Genomic DNA, 14,903 nt, shown 5'->3' with positions numbered 1-14,903 from the left:
TCATGACATCTGTTATGTGGGCCCTCAAAAATGCCTTAATTCTCCTTCATTCCCAGTTCAAAGGCCAGAGGCCTCTGTCATCTCTTCTCTTTTTTGTAAACAACTATTGTTTCAAAGAATCTGTTAACATTAGTCTCAAGACAAAGGAAATTAGAATTTAAGAATTCATTCTTTGGTACTCCTTCCAACTAGCCTTTGCAATAAGTCCAACATTAGCAAAACACTACTAGTAAGACACCTGTTCAGTCAGGATGCAAATGAAGAGGTGTTCATGGCAGGATGCTGAGAGGAAGGTTACTCTTGAGTTATCCCACTAGTGCTCCCTTCTTAAGTTTTGCATCTGGGAATCTTCCTGACCCTCTGAATATATCTGAATATATGAAGTTGCTCCTTCATATATCCCTGTCACAAAAGGCAATTTTATCACGTGGGTCATGATTTACCCTCAAGATTCTCCAAAATAGCAGTTACAGCTTGAAGGGACCTTGCAGATCACCTTGTCAGACCCCCTCATTTCAAACATGTTACAAGTAAGGCCCAAGGAGAAAGAATGCTGCTGCCTATGTCCTGTGCACATCTCGTTTCTGCAGCTTCCCCTGCCCCCAGCTCTACCCCCACCCCTATTTGTAGCTGTAGTTTGCTTTCACAAGGGGAATCCTCTGTGGAGAAACCAGACGGGAGCCATAGAGCCACAGGGTAGAAATGGAGACCCATCTGTTTGCTGTGCTCCAACAACATGGTAGCTAGTATCACAGATGCTGGGGCATTTAGAAGAGCCTGCGAGATTAGAATTCTGGAGCCTGCACCTGCTAACTGGTAGCCTCAGCCAACTTCACTTAAATACTATGCTTCGGTTTCTTGGTGACAAAAAGCAAACATTAGGAGTGCTGACCTCAGGGCATTACATTGAAAGGGGAAGGAAAATCGGTTCCAAGCATTGCATGGGAACAGCACCTCAGTACATTTCTACTCAGCGATAGCGGTCATTGGTGGTGATGATGGTATTGTGATCAACATTGGCTTTCACTGATTATTCTGATCACATTAACTCATCATGCTCAATGCTTTATCCTTGCTCTGGGGTCTTTGCTTTTTAACAGGAATTAATATCTTAAATAATGGATCTGGATCTTCGGCTGTAAATTACTGGATGTTATCACTGAATCTAGACAAATTATCTCTGAGTAGGATTATGAGAGTAGCCCCAAGTCACACAGTGAATGCCATGCCTAGCTTTAATGGCTGGCCAGTGGCCCTGCAGCTTTGCACATTAAAGAAATGGTTCTCCTTTCAGAATCATAAGCTAAATCCATCGGGGAAGAATGTGTCAGGCATTGCAATTTGGTGCTGTTACCAAACCAGCATATTCTAAATTTCTTCACTCTGGGACTCAAACTGTGTCTCCTTCTCAGCTCATTGATTGTGTGACCCGGAAACTGGACCCCAGAAGTCAAGGCTGGATTGTCTGTATCTAATAGAGTTGGTTTTTCTCCTACACACCTGCTGCTGGTAGTGTGGGGAAGAAAAGCAGTGGCTGGTGTTAGCTGACCTTCCTGGAGCAGGCCAGCAAGTGCACGTGGATCTCTGCCAGTCCCTGAGCACAGCTCCAGTCAATCACAGGGTTCGAAGACACTGCAAGGCTACAAAGAAGCAGGCCAAGTCAAAGGGGGTCCTGATGGTGTTGTGTGAACTAGGCATCCAGCCTGGAGCAGGGTCCCAGACCACTTTAACAAAGACAGAGATGACATAGAAGTGACAAACGGGAAGTGAAGGCTGAGTCACCTGGTGAGGGTGCCCAGGAGAGAGAGAGCAGGTGGTGCCTATGGCTCCTGGGGCGGGCAACCCTGTCACAGCTACTAGGCACTGCTTGTTTCTGAGAAAACTCAACCCCCCCAAGAAGCCCAGAAGGATATTTGGCAGATGTCATTCTTATGTCACAGTGGATAGCACTGCCCAATCCTCCCCCCACCCCAAACCCCTGAGCCAAAGAGACATTGGAAGACTCTGACACTAAAAGCTAAGAGTAAGGCAGAGCTCCTGGGGCCACTGGCACCTTTATCAATGGTCTCCTTGTCTCAGACCCTTCCCCTCACTTCTTTCCTTTGTTTCTGTTTCATTTTCATCCCTTGGTGAATCGCCCCATCCCCCGCTCCCCCACATTCATCCCATCCAAAGCCTATGAATATGTGATACCTTGCATACATTTATGTGTCACGTGCCTGAAAGCGGCTAGGAGCACAAAGAATGCATCTGATTGTGCCTTAGAAAAACAAGAGCCTCCTCCCCGCCGTCCTGAAAAGAGCCTTCAATGCTGACAACTCCCTTTGTGAGGAGAACAAAGGCAGGCCCTGCAGAGGGCCTGTCGGGAGCAAAGAGAACAGTCACGGAAAAGATTTGAGGAGGCAAGTGATGAAGTGGACTCTCCTGCAGCCTGAGGGAGACGGCCTAAAGACCAGAAAAGAGAGGGTATGCGGCCTTGATGGGGGACAAGAAGGGAAGGGAATTCACAGGGAAAAAAGAAAAGAAAGAAAAGAGAAAAAAGAAAAACACTTTAAGCCAGAGTCCACACTGGATGGACAAAAAGCAAGAAAGATCATCCCACTCCATCCAGTAATGCCTCCTACAGAGGACACATCTTTTTCCCCCAAAGCAGTTGTGAGTGGGGCTGCAAGCTGAGGATGTGCTGACCGTTCATGATGCCTTGTGGAGGAGGCAGGATTTCAGGAAACAGGGCTTGCATATGATTTTCATGGGCTGGGAACACAAGGATGTCTCTTTACATAACTCTCAATACAGTGAGGTGGCCAGTGGCACTTTCTGGGATTTGTACTCTGCCTATGCAATGATCTTCCCTCTGCTCCCCACCACTCCCTTCCACTACTCCATCTGTACACACACAGCTGTCTTCCCAGGGACGTTTCTGCCCAAAGATGTTTTTTGCTCATTTGATCTGATTGGCTGAGTTCAGCTATGAAGTAGGAGGAGGCTCATAGTGTAAACTTCAACACTGAGTGCCCACAGTGTACATAATGGCCCTGATGAGAAGTGACCCTGCATGTCAGCACCCAGTGTCATGCCTGGGATGGCCACAGTGCTTTGCTCTGGGTAAGCCTGTGCTGGAGAATCTTACATGTGAGCAATACAGAGGCACGAATGTAAACACGGAAGAAAGGAAAGGGGCTCTGGGATAGTAAATGCCTGAGGATGCTTCAATTTCTCTGTTGAATCACCAGCATTGTGAGAGGCACGTGGGACATTTGCCCAAGTAGAATCCTCTGCCTAGGGTATCCTTCCTTTTCTTTGTTATCATCTACCATTCTTGAGGCATAAGTAATCTGAGAATTTATGAGGTGCGCAGGAAGTAACACCTCAAGAATATATGTGAAACAATATCTAGGAAACATAGCTAAAGGAGAATATAAAAAGCTTCGGGAAAAGAAAGGAAGACAATGTCAGACCTAGAGAAATTAATCCTTAGGAAATTGCCCCTGCCCCCCCCCTCCACACACACAACAGCAGAACAGGTAATTCTCCTCACCCAACAACAGAACAGGTGGTTCTCCTGAGCTACAGTCCTCATCCAACAGCAGAGCAGGGCCTCTGATGAGAGCCAATAAAAACAAGTTTCAGTCTTTCTTTTAACCATTTAAGAAAGTGAGAAAACACATCCAGATGGTTAAAATCAGTGAGGTGGTAGTGGGAGAAGACTACTTAGATAAAACACTTGGTTAATTTTTCACTGGATTCTACCATGAGAAACCCAGGCTGAGAAATATCATGGGGTATAGTCTAAGACAAGCCTGGTGTGGAACCCATGTGAAACTCCTTGGCATACATAGTTATATAAAAGTTGTAACCTTTCCATACCTGTTCCCTGGAGTAAAATGTATATTTTGCTAACTTCCTACTGGTAATAAGTATATTCCCAGATGTTTGACAAAAATACCTAACCAAAGCAACTTAAGGAAGAAAGGATTTATTTTGGTGTGGTGGCAGGAGGCTGAGGGGGCTAGTCACATTGTATTTACAATCAGGAAGCAGAGAGAGATAATTACAGGTGCTCAGACATGGAAGTGGGGTGTTTCTTACCTTGTTCACAAAAGGCAGCGGAATTCCAGGAAGCCATAAATGTGCTGTCCACCTGGGAAAGCGGTCCATCTATTCATGTATGGAACCGTGGGACTTGCTCTCACACTTCAAAAAGAATCCTGACCTGAAACACCTAAGAAGCAATTCAGTCTACATCTCACTGGATGTAATGGGTAGAGGCCCAGAAAGACTAACCTGGTTAGATAAAAACTACATTAAAATTCAGACTCTCAGGCCCTGCTTAAGGACTTCTGATTTAAGGGCTCTTTATCAGAGCCAGGAAACCTGCACTGAATGGGCACCCCATGGTGACTCTGGTGCAGGTGGCCTGAGGACTAATTACCACCCTGGGTCTCTCCAGCGCTAATTTGTATGGAAGCCCACTCCTCTGAGATGTAATGAGGTATCTGTTCCCTTTTCTAGGTGCAGGCCGAACCTCTTCAGCTGAGTTATGGCGTGTATTTGCATAAATTACCATGCGAAACTTGTTAATATTTCCTAGATTTCCTTTTTCACTGCTCCATTAGACAAGACTTTGTGCTTTTGTTTAGGGCTGAATGTCAGCCAATCCAAACCCATGGCTGCTCTGGCCTGGAACTTGAGGTGGTAATTTATTCCCCTCGTGGTGCCAGCTATAGCGTCACCTATCTGTCCTGACAAACGCTATCTGAAATCAGTTGGATTTTATCATGCAAATTGCAGGAAGTGTTATCATTATGAGCAGTAGGAGGCTCCTGATTTGGGATCATTGGCTATCAAGTGAGGCCCAACTGCTAGGCATTGGGGGGTGAGTCAGATAAAGAGAGGGAAGGGGCAAAGGAGGGGTGCTACCCAGGACTGAGGTCTCTTGGGCTTGGCTCCTCTAGGAAAAAGAGGGTTCAAAATGATGCTTAAAGTTGCTCAACCCAAAGATTCCAAAGGGTTAGGAAGAGAGGTGGGCGAGAGAAGAGGGGAGAAGATCACCATACTTCATCGTGAAGGCAAAAGAAGCTATCTGTGCCTGGACAGATCACTCCAGGTAGACTTGCAACATGGAAAATACAGCTTTACCTGTCAGAGCCAGGACCTCAGTGACAATCATTTCCTTTGTAGCTTAACAAAGGCCCAAAGGGGAGAATCACATGACCAAGTCAAGAAAGTAATTTGCAAGTCCTAACCCAGGCCTGCTGAGCCCCAGTCCTACAATCCTGTTCCCCTGGTTTTTCTTCTCTCAAAGCTGTTGTCTAGGCCTTTAGAAGAGGCCTCAGATTTACTCAGCTTCCTACCACACGTACCTCATCCATTTCTATTTTCCTTGAATCCAAACTTCACAACTAGAATTCTCCAGCTGGAAAGCTCTTCTGCCTAGCTACTGCAGTCTACTCACCTCATCTAAACATTGTTTGGCTTCCCCTGAGCCCTTCTCTGTCCACTGCATTCACTTGTCTTTTTTTCTTTTACATTCTTGGAGTCCATGATAGTACATTTCTGTAGCCCACCACTGTGAAGGGCAGCTTGGGTTAAGGAGTGCTGCCCTGAGCAGGCCTAATATGTTCTCTTCCCAATGGTAATTGCAAATAAAAGAAAGTGTAACAGAAACCATGATTCTTTAACCTTTGATATTAAAATTTCAGCCACAGTTATAGCAGGCTCATTAGAAATATCTCCAGGATGAGCTGCTTCTTAATGGCCTCCCTCAGGCCACAGTGGCAAGGGAATGAGTTTATTTTCTATTCTCCCAATTCTGCACATCTTCCTAAAGCAGACTGAACAACATGGGGGTAATGTTCAAGAAGCCAGGAGAGAGGGGAGAAAGAACCAGAGTAGACAGAGGCACAGAGATCATAGAAAACACGCTAAGACAAGAGTTGCAAGATTCCCATGCAACTGAACATGGGACAACAGGAAACTTCACAGAGCTTGGAGAAGGAACAGAGAGAGGAACTGCTGGCAACTGACTGACCAGAGTCAGCAGTCATCTGGGATCCTGATTATCTCTTTGAATTTAGGGATGAGTTCTGCCTCTCTGGCCTCTGTGTCCCGTTCTATAAATTGAAGTCTCAGGGTGAGCTATCTCCATTACAGTACAATTCTTAACGACCTTCTGTCCACAGGAGTCACTGGCAACAGGCCTGCACCAACACTAGGACTTCTGGAGGAGACACCACCCCTGTGGCTCCTAAAGATTTCAGGAAGGTGGCCAAGGTAAAGAGAGGACCACCAATAACCACAGATAGTAAGGCATGGTTGGGGGCCCCACGGCAAGGGGACAGTCTGCTTGCTTAGCTCAACCCTTCCCGGACAGAAGAGTGACAGGAAACAAGGTGACAGGAACCTATCATGATCATCTGAAGCAGAAAATTTGTCTCAGTTCTCTTGTTTCCTGTAATTAGCGTTAATTACAGTAACCAGAAGCTCCCTTTAGGAGGCCTCACTTCTTTTCTTCTGAGGACCCCAGATGGCAAATGGAAGAGGAATAGTTATTTGGGGTGAGGTAAAAGGCAACAGACTATGAACAGAGCATGCTGGATGTCTGGGACAGGAGCAGGGTAGATAGATGCACAGGGGTGGTCGGAGAAGGATTCTGATAGCAGAAGCTCGCTTCTAACTCCTATGCTTAACTCCTCCCTTTCAGGTACCACAAAGGACCCCAAACCCTTTCGCCTTGGTCCAACCCCATCCAAGACTGTCATGGAAAAATGGGTGAATCTCTCATCCCTTCAAAGCAGAGAAAATCAAGGCCTGTCTCTTTCTTAGCCTTACCAAAGATATGCCTAAGAGTAGAATGTTCTTTTGAATCTGTCTTTTCAAGTGTTAAGAAATTAAGTCTTTGTCCAGTTATGTGTATTAATGCTTCCAGAGCTGCAAGCCTTCTGCCACTTTCCTACTTCCCTTTCCCTCATGTTTCCTGTCAAGCATGTCAGGAAGTCGAATCCCTGGACCCAGACCTAGGGTTTTGTAGGTCTACAAAGCATCAATTGACTTTTAGGGTTTAACACGTCTAACTACAGGACAAATGCCATTCTAGTAAAACAGGTGAGGACAGTGTCTTTCACGTCCCACCAACACCTCCTTGGCCAGACAGACAAGGGTCGAGGCCATGCCTCAGCAGCAAGGGGCTCAGGAACTGGTAAGGAACGGTCCTTGCGCTTTGTCTCTGCGATTCTCTCCCTTCTCAGGAGGCCTCACTCCCGCATGCCACTGGCTGCCATGTCTGACAGTATCTCAGACACACATCCTGAACATGGACTGTCCCCAGAGAAATGTCAGCGCCTAATCCTGTCATCGGGAGCCATCCATGCACAGCCAAGCTACAGCCAGACCCAGTGTTCCCAGGAAAGGGCTGTCAGTCATCAGTAATCGCACAGCCGGAGAGATTCCACATCGAACCAGCACCCGTGGGCTTCGGCAGGAGCAGGAAAGGACAGACAGGGCTGTGAAAAAACGCAGAGAGCACAGACTGCGAGGAGCCTCGGATGGAAATGTGCTTCAGGCTGACGTACCTCAAGGCAGTTTGCTGCTGTCATGGTTGGACAGGGTCACCCCCGTGGTCAGTAGACGTAACCTGCTATGGTTGATTAGCCACCTCTTGGGGAAAATAGCTACCAACTCCTGAAGTGAGTCTGTCATTCGCCCATCCCTCAGTCTCACACATAACCTTTAATGAGCAACTGTTACATGCATGGCATGCACCTTTAAAAACCAAGTTTGGAGCGACGGGACCATGAAAGTTCAAACTTGGCAGCAAAATGAAAAGACTCTGCACACACTCCCAACGCCACTATTCAGTTCTCTGTTTTTTGCTCCTGGTTCCCCCATCCCACAAACTCCTTGCTCTTTTAGTCAGTGGAATGCAGATTCAGAAACTGTGTTTGAATATTTGCTGTGATCCTGCTATTCTCAAGCAGGAAATGCTTTGGATGTCACAATATATATACTGATATGGAAATAATGTTGTCAACTGTAAAAGGAGACTGCTCGTTCCTTCCTGGCCGCCCAGACCCAGATGATCACACAGAAACTATATAAATTACAACACTGTTTGGCCAATGACCTAGCTAACTCTTACATCTTAATTTAACCCATTTCTGTTAATCTGTGTATCACCACGAGGCTATGGCTTATGTAAGGTTCTATCTTTCTCTTTCAGCAGCTGCAAGGCATCTCGCTGACTCTACCTACTCTCTGTTTGGATTTCCTGACTAGCTTCACTCTGCTAAGCCATTGGCTGAAATATCTTTATTCATCAACCAATAAAAGCCACACATACAGAAAGGCATCCCATATTAGTCAACCCTGTTGCAAGATAGTAGACCTAAAAGGCAGTGAACTTAAATGATAATATCAGTATCCTAGCCCAGGATCAAAGTGTCAAATCCTCTTCTCTCCCTTGGTGTGACCACAGGTTCTTTCTTTCCTCCTTCCACTGTCTGCCTGCCTTTCTTCCCCATTTTCTCCCTTTCTTCTTTCCTTTCCCTCCCTCCTTCCTTCTTTCCTCCCATCTTGCTTGTCCCTGTCCATTCACCTCTCCCTCTCTCCCACCTCTCTATTTTAGGGGTTGAACCAAGTTCTTGTGCTTGCTAGGCCAGACCTCTGCTATGGAGCCATGTCTTAGTCTGTGGCTGTAGGTCCTGCCTGAAGCTTTTTCTCTGCAAAGGCCTAGCCGAATCACTGCCTATATGGGTGAATCACGTGTTTGTTCAGCCAGAAGCCCTGTGGAGCAAGAAGGCTGTTTGCAGGAATCCTTGTTACAGATCCAGAAGCCCAGAGAAGGGAACTAAAAGATCCTGGGGAAAGTTTCAAAGGTTTAACACCATAGCCAGAAGTGGTTTGCAGTTTCTTCACAGGGAATTCTGGCACCTAGATGTTTTGACCTTATCAGGTGACAGCAGAAGGGATGGGAAAGTGACTCTGGACATCCCTCATGAAACACATCCTGAAAGATGTTGAGGAAATGGAATGTCTCAAGGTTATCAAGCCTATTTATCTCCTGTCAGCTTTGATTAGAGACAGAGGGCATTTACCACAGCCTAACCTTTTGGTCCCACATGATTTGTGTCTGACATTTGGCTGGAGGAGGAAATATAAAACAATGACAATGCTTTGCCCTGCTACCCCAACCACAACCTGGCCACCAGGTTTGCTCTTGGGCAGGATGGGAGGCAGGTCAGATGCACTGTGAGTTGTCCAGTTGCACCTTTTCTTCAAATCTTTTGATTTCTTTCTGTTTCTCATGGTCTTAAACCTGTCCTCATTCGTTTCACCCCACAGACCTAGCCCCAGACCTTTTCAGGTTAGGAGTGTCTGAAAGACAACCCTCTCCTTGAGGGAAAAATACATCTCTAGGTAAAAAGATGCTGGAGACATGTGCCCATGCCACCACTCTGACTCCTTGATTGCTTTTTGTTACTGCTTGTGACTTCTGTGGTCTACATAGCAGGCTTAGTTTACTGAGAACCTCAAAGACAAAAATGACTTCACTTACTTTGCTGAATTGTCTTTCATAGTCCAACTTTTCTGACAAATGTGGATGGGTAAAGAATGTTAGATGGGGTACAGAGAAGTGTGAGGAAGAATGAGGAATCCTCAGTGGGGGATCTAGGAAGGCTTTGATGATGGAGGCACAGAAGGGAGAGGGTGCCTCTTTGCTCCTGTTTCCCTTCTGAGACTCCTCAGATCCTGCTACCTACATGGTTCATTCAGCAAGCCTTTGCCATACCTGCCCTGACTATGAAGTGAAATGCCATTTTACTCCATCAAAAGACTCTCCTCTCCTAATTAAGATCATTACATTACTCCAGGAGGGTAGGCCTGCTCCCTCTTTATCTTCCTATTGTCAGATCCAGAGTAAACCATGGGCAAATGGTTATCTGTGGTGCCTGTTAGCATACCAAAGTGCATGCTAGCCTCCACCCTCTCAGTACCTGGCCCTTTTCTCAGCTCTTCTCACCTGACTTCCTACCCTAAACTTCTCTAGCTCATGGGCTTCCCTTCCCCCAGATTCTTACTCCTATAAAACCCTTCCATTTCAGCTGTGGTCTTTCTTGGTCCTCTCTCTTTTCTCTTTCTTTCTTGTTCCCCCTACCCCCTCTCATGGCCCAGTTCTGTCTACTGGCCTTTTTCAGCACACTGCTTTCTCTCCCTGCTCTAGACTCTTCTAGATTCCTCTGGCTGTGTTCTCCCTCATATCTACAATAAAAACCCTTGTTCCAACAACACTTTGGAGCAACCATGTCCTATCTTTTATACATCCGATACTGAAACCTTCACTTCATACACCTATCTCTTTTAGTTCTGAGCTCTGGACATTAAAATTTCAACAAATGATTTTGTTTTGTGATTAATACAGAAGAACAAGATTCTACTACTGAGTAATATTTACATAAAAGCTTATGTGGGAGAAATTTAGAGGTGACAAGATGAGAAATGAGTTATAGTGACATTTCATTTGTATTTTAATAAAGTTTGTGTGACTATCAGAAAAGTAAAACAGCCACACTGGCCAGCTTTACAATCCCAGTAGCCACAGTAGTTTGCCATAAAAACCAGGTGGTAGTGGTGCACACCCTTAATCCCAGCACTAGAGAGGATTACAAAATGGGAGGAGACAGCTCTCAGTCACAGTCTCATTCTAAGATTCCATAAGGCAGGATTGCCATTATGGATGAAGTCGAGGTAAGAGCCAGTAGCTAGCTGCTTTGCTTTTCAGGTCTTCAGCTTGAATCCCAATTTCAGTCTCTGAATTTTTATTAATCCTGCTACAGAGAATGCTTCTCTGTTTACCATGCTGGTTGGCAGCATGTAGCTGGGAGAATAGAGCCTAGAAATGAGACAGGCTGAACAAGTCTCGTGCAATAGCCAGCTTTATTCAGAGCATCAGACAGTTTGTACTCTGAGGTTTAAGAAGGGTCACCTGAGTAAAATGTACAACAACAGCAAGGACAAGCTTCATATGGTATAAACCCCGTCTTTCCATGGAGGCAAATAAATAACAACAGTCAGCTGTAATAAGTAATCTGAAGCAAGCTCACTCCTATTCAAGACACCTCAGAGGGGCTCGAAGCACATTCCAAGCAAAACCCATGTTATAGGGGAACAGAGGTTACAAGGTTCTTGTCTAGTTTACTTGATTTTATTTCTTACAAGGACTCATTCTCCTCACACAGCTTCCTTCACGGGCCATGTCTGACACTCTTCCAAGGAGGTCTTGTACTCAAGGATCCTTCACAGCGGCAGCCCCTTAACATTTAACTGTGTTTAACTCTGTGCAGGTGCAGTAGGTTGTATGCGTACCTGTCCTTGTACGCCTGGGGAGGCCAGAGGCCCTTATTGGGTGCCTACCTCAGTCAATACCATCTTATCCAAAGCCACAGAGAAACCCTGTCTCGAAAAACCAAAAAGAAAAAAAAAATACCATCTTATCTTTTGAGACAGCGTCTCTCACCGAGTCTGAAGCCCACTCTTTTGGGTACACTGACTACCTAAACTCCCACCCTCCCTGGGATCCTCTTCTCTTTCTGACCCCAGTACCAGGGTTTCAGCTGCTATCCAGCTTTTTACATGGATGTGGGGATCCAAACACAGGTCCTCATGCTTGCGTGGCAGGCACATTAACAGCAGAGCCATTTCTGAGTTAAGCTTGCCCACTTCAGTTTCCTTTCTCATAAAGTGAAAGTCGCAGTGCTTCCCCTCGAGGACTCCCTGGAAATGAAAAGCAGCTACCACACATAAGCAAGGGATTCATACCTGAGCTATGGAGTCAGGCGCATGGAACTGAGTTGTGGCTCTGTGTCCTGCCCACTGTGGACATCAGACAAGTGGCTTTCCTTAGCCTCAGTTTCCTAGTATGCAAGAAGAAACTAACATTGCTTATCTTGTTACATGAATTGGCTTGTGTAATATATTTAGTTCAGTCTCTAGCATGTAGTAAAAGTTTAATAGATATGAAATACTACAAAGTTGCTCCCATATTTTTATCAATTTTTCTTTCTTCTCTGCAGAAAGACTTGGTCTAAAGAAGAATCCCATATCTCTTTTCTTTCTGAGTGCTTTGTTTACAAAACAGGAATGGACAACATTACTTCTCAAAACATTTATCAGAGTAAGACAGTTTCTCATCGTTTATAAAAGAACCTCACCATACTTTCTTCATCCATTCTTCATTTGAAGGGCATCTAGGTTGTTTCCAGGTTCTGGCTATTACAAACAATGCTGCTATGAACATAGTAGAGCATATACTTTTGTTGTATGATAAGGCCTCTCTTGGGTATATTCCCAAGAGTGGTATTGCTGGGTCCATGGGTAGGTTGATCCCGAATTTCCTGAGAAACCTCCACACTGCTTTCCAGAGTGGTTGCACAAGTTTGCATTCCCACCAGCAATGGATGAGTGTACCCCTTTCACCAAGGCCAGCTGGCCTGGGTCTGAAAAAGCCTGGGTTGAAACCGGTCTCGCTGAACATAGCGGACAATGAGGACTACTGAGACCCCAAGAACAATGGCAATGGGTTTTTGATCCTACTGCACCTATTGGTTTTGTGGGAGCCTAGGCAGTTTGGATGCTCACCTTACTAGACCTGGATATAGGTGGGTGGTCCTTGGACTTCCCACAGGGCAGGGAACCCTGATTGCTCTTTGGGCTGACGAGGGAGGGGGACTTGATTAGGGGAGGGGGAGGGAAAGGGGAGGCGGCAGTGGGGAAGAGACAGAAATCTTTAATTAATTAATAAAGAAATAAATAAATTAAAAAAAAAGAACCTCACCATGGGAAATCAAAGAGACATAGGATAATGCCCGGTGTAGGAGGTTAAAATCTCGTGGTGATACACAGATTAATAAAAATGGATTAAACTAATATGTAAGAGTTAGTCAATAAGAAGTTAAAGCTAATGGCCAAACAGTGTTTCAATTAATACAATTTCTGTGTGGTTATTTCAGGTGTAAGCTAGTCAGGCGGCTGGGACAAACAAACCACCCCTCCTTCTGTAACAGATGCCATTGTGTATCCAGAAGTTGGCAAGAGTGAAACCTGGGTCTAGCCAGTCTGAGATAGAAACTGCAGCTCTGTCCTGGAGGTCTTTATTGCACACTGGAAGTCTTCAATTTGGATGATGCAGGTCTATAAGGCAGTTCTTTGTGTTTATCGACATGGCAGGATTAAAGCTTTGGTTTGGGTTTCTTTCTGTTTGATTTGTCATAATGTCAAGAAAACACAGAATAAGTCATTGTTTCATTGAAGTCTTTAGGATGCAGGAGATAGAGGAGATATATAAAATGCAAAAAGAGATGACAGGGCCACACCCATAGGGAAAAAGAAACTAGGCCAGAGAAAAGGCAGAGGTGGGTCTGGAGAAAGATAAAAAGACAAAAAGAAAGTAACTATTGCTTATATTTATCGCCATGCAATGCCCCTCTAAATTTAAGGGCACCTCCTTTGGAAATTTCTTATGTGTTTTCTTTTTGTTTTTGTTTTTTATAGCAGCAAAACTCTAGCAGTACTCATAGATACTCATAGCAGTAACACTCTACCTAGCAGCTGGTCCCAACATATCTCCTGTATAGATCTTCTGAGAGAAAAGGAGGAACATGGTTTCCCTTGCAATCTTTGCCTGAAGCCCATTAAAGTGAGAATTGCACTCGTTGTAATCTCAAAAGACACAGTGTGCCATGGTGTCAGCGCCAAGGTCATCGTCCTTCTTCTAAGCAGACCTATTTATGACAATTGCTGAAATGCAATATCTTGCTCTCAAAGGTCCATGGCTTCATTAATGAACTTGTAATCACAAGCACACCTGTTTGTCTGATTTATAGACGTTTCTGTCTCCCTAACAGAGCTATATATTTCCATTCCAGCCTCAGAAATGTTCTGGCTTGTCAGGTTATAATGAGGTTGAGAATGGTTCATCACTGTTCTCTAATTCAACATCCTGAAGAACACAGTTCCCACTCTGCAGGCTGGTCATAAGGAGTTCACAGCCCCGAGTGGCCGAGAATACACTTAGTGTGCCCTGAGAAAGGTCACATTGAATCAAATCGGTGTGCCGTCCTTATAGAATGCTGTATTCTGGAACCAGCACAGACAAAGTGCACACAATCACATAATTCTAAAGGTTTGAAGCTGCACGAGTTGGCCGCACACCCACTGTTCTGATATGAGTCTACCGTCTCTCATTCCAATTGAAGCCACTACCATCATCTACTTTCTCAGGACTTTGACCATATCCTGAATGGACAAGAGGCTCCCTGAATGCCCTCTTGTCTCGTTCTGATCATTCACCACACAGCAGTTGGAGACACCTTACAAACACAGTCTGAATTGTTTTATTACAGGTTTACAAAATTTCAGTGTCCCTTTGCCTGGGTAATAGCAGGGAGTCCCTTTAGAAGGACACACAGTCCTGCTACCCAGGCACTACTTAGCAGACTGAGAAATATAAATAAGGACTTAATAAGGTTCCCATCTTCTCTGAAGCTATCCTACTAAGCACCCTTCCTCAATTATTCTCCCTCACTTTTTGCTTAATCTGAAGCTGTGTGTCTATTGTATGTTTACTTGTTTATTATTCAATTTTTCAATAAGAATATAAATTATTTGAGGATCAAGGAATGTACTTCATTGCTTGCTGAGACTTGCACTAGATACCTGCACTAGAAGATGTTTGGTAAATCTTAATGAAAAAAAATTAATGCATAAAAAGGCTTTAAATGAAAGCTATTTGGTAGCATTTACTAGTGTGGGTAAGTACTAAAGATACAATATCCAGCTTGGAGACAGAGGCAAGTGGATATCTTAGTTCAAGTCCAGCCTGGTCTACAGAGTAAGTTCTAGGACAGCCA

At 44.9% G+C, this 14,903-nt stretch overlaps 1 long non-coding RNA gene across 1 annotated transcript; it reads left to right on the top strand.

Annotated features, from left to right (window-relative positions):
- The first annotated feature begins 4,321 nt into the window (after positions 1-4,321).
- On the top strand, positions 4,322-13,245 carry LOC126505409 (uncharacterized). Its single transcript, XR_007592896.1, has 3 exons — positions 4,322-6,273; positions 6,704-12,169; positions 13,005-13,245. It is a non-coding gene; the product is annotated as an uncharacterized lncRNA (long non-coding RNA).
- Positions 13,246-14,903: the final 1,658 nt, after the last annotated feature.

This window comes from Alexandromys fortis, unplaced genomic scaffold, assembly GCF_014885135.2.
Source record: "Alexandromys fortis isolate MF-2015 unplaced genomic scaffold, M_Fortis_MF-2015_v1.1 scaffold_62, whole genome shotgun sequence".
In the NCBI taxonomy this organism is placed as follows: Eukaryota; Metazoa; Chordata; class Mammalia; order Rodentia; family Cricetidae; genus Alexandromys; species Alexandromys fortis.
This window is presented reverse-complemented; position numbering and strand designations above follow the sequence as displayed.